Source organism: Ursus maritimus, unplaced genomic scaffold (genome assembly GCF_017311325.1).
Source record: "Ursus maritimus isolate PB19 unplaced genomic scaffold, ASM1731132v1 scaffold_9, whole genome shotgun sequence".
NCBI lineage: Eukaryota > Metazoa > Chordata > Mammalia > Carnivora > Ursidae > Ursus > Ursus maritimus.
In genome coordinates this window covers 47,326,787-47,328,165 of record NW_024427107.1, presented here as the reverse complement: position 1 = coordinate 47,328,165, position 1,379 = coordinate 47,326,787, and the positions used below count along the sequence as shown (strand labels likewise).

Genomic DNA, 1,379 nt, shown 5'->3' with positions numbered 1-1,379 from the left:
CCTAGAAAGTTCTCATTTCTCTCCACCTGTTCAAGTCCCACTGGCTTAGAAAGATCCAAACCCAGTTATCTTTCCTCCAGGATATTTCCTGATAGTGTCAGTTCATACCTCTGTCCCTGCTCCACAATTCCAAAGCACTTAGCAATTTTTTTGATAATTACATATAATCTCATAGTACTTCAATGTGTCATATGTGCGTGACTTACCTCCCCAACATTGGTGCGAACTCCTAAGGCTGGACTGTTTACACCCCCACTCTCAGAGCAGTGCTAAGTACTGAGCTCTCACTGAAATATTTGATTTTTCCCTAACATACCAGATTTTTCCTCTGAAAAGAGTATCAGCGTCTCTTTACTCGTTTCTCAGGTGATTCAATTTGCCTTATGTGACTCTCCCCTCAAGTTCCTTTTCAGGGGTTTCTTGCCTACCCTTCCCCCATTCTAATAAAAAAATGGTTTGATAATAAAAATAATAATAAATCTTGTTCTGTCCCCTGCCTACAAAGACCCAGCATCCTCTGTGAGAGTCCCCTGCCTGTAGTGACGGGCTCCTAGACCCTTTAAACTGCCACCCCCGCGCTACTCACAAGCGCGTACGTCCAGTGAAGGGTCTTGAGCTCGCTGTGACCTCACACACACCATCCCAGATCCTCATCTGGGCTACTCTGTCACATTTCATCCCTCTAAATCAAGGGGCGTGGATTCGCTTCCCCCCCTACACACACACTTCCAAGGAGAAATGTCCCAGACCCGCAGCGTTTCTCCTTCCTGTCTAGGCTATTCAGTACCCCCCAGGGCCATTTCTTTTTCCCTTCTTCCTCTTCCTTAGAAACCGAACCCACGCCCAAGATTTCAACAAACCGACGCCGAGAAACCAGACACAACCATCTAGCCAGCTCCAACGCCACAACCTCGGCCCCTGCGCCCACCCCCATCCCTCCCAGACGGCGACCGCAGCGCAAGGTTCGGCCTGGCCAGGACTCCCCATCCAGGGAAACCATCGCTCACTGACCCAGGAAGGTGTCAAACGACGAAGTGGCTGCACTAACAGGTACAGAGGCAGACAGCCTTGCAGACGTTAACGGCTCAGCGCTCCATCCCTCCCGGACCTAAGCTCCGGCCTCACGGCTTTCTCGACCCCAGCGCCTACGGAGCAAGTCACGTGCCAGCCGGAGCAGTCAGCTGACCGAGGCGCGCGCCGCTTCGCCTACGCGCGCGCCACTGCGCAGCCGCAACTGCCGTCGCAGCGGCGACCTCCGCGGAGGGGCGGGGCTGGGAGGCTCTCCGGGGCGGCCGGGAGACCCGGGAAGGCTGGCGGCCGCTGTGCGGGGCTAGGTGGGGTTTGCAGCCTCTCCCGGCGTCCTAGCGCCGTCTGGTCCG

General features: G+C 54.8%; 1 protein-coding gene across 4 annotated transcripts in view; it reads right to left on the bottom strand.

Annotated features, from left to right (window-relative positions):
- Positions 1 to 1,179, bottom strand: part of ATP6V1C1 (ATPase H+ transporting V1 subunit C1) — a 42,035-nt gene extending 40,856 nt beyond the window's left edge. For 3 of the 4 annotated variants that reach the window (XM_008689228.2, XM_040625834.1, XM_008689231.2), the window contains exon 1: positions 1,012 to 1,178. The gene's annotated coding sequence lies outside the window, so the exon portion shown is untranslated. Of the gene's footprint in view, positions 1 to 1,011 lie in introns of all 4 variants that reach the window. The other variant, XM_008689229.2, reaches the window with a different exon arrangement.
- Between the last annotated feature and the right edge of the window lie 200 nt (positions 1,180 to 1,379).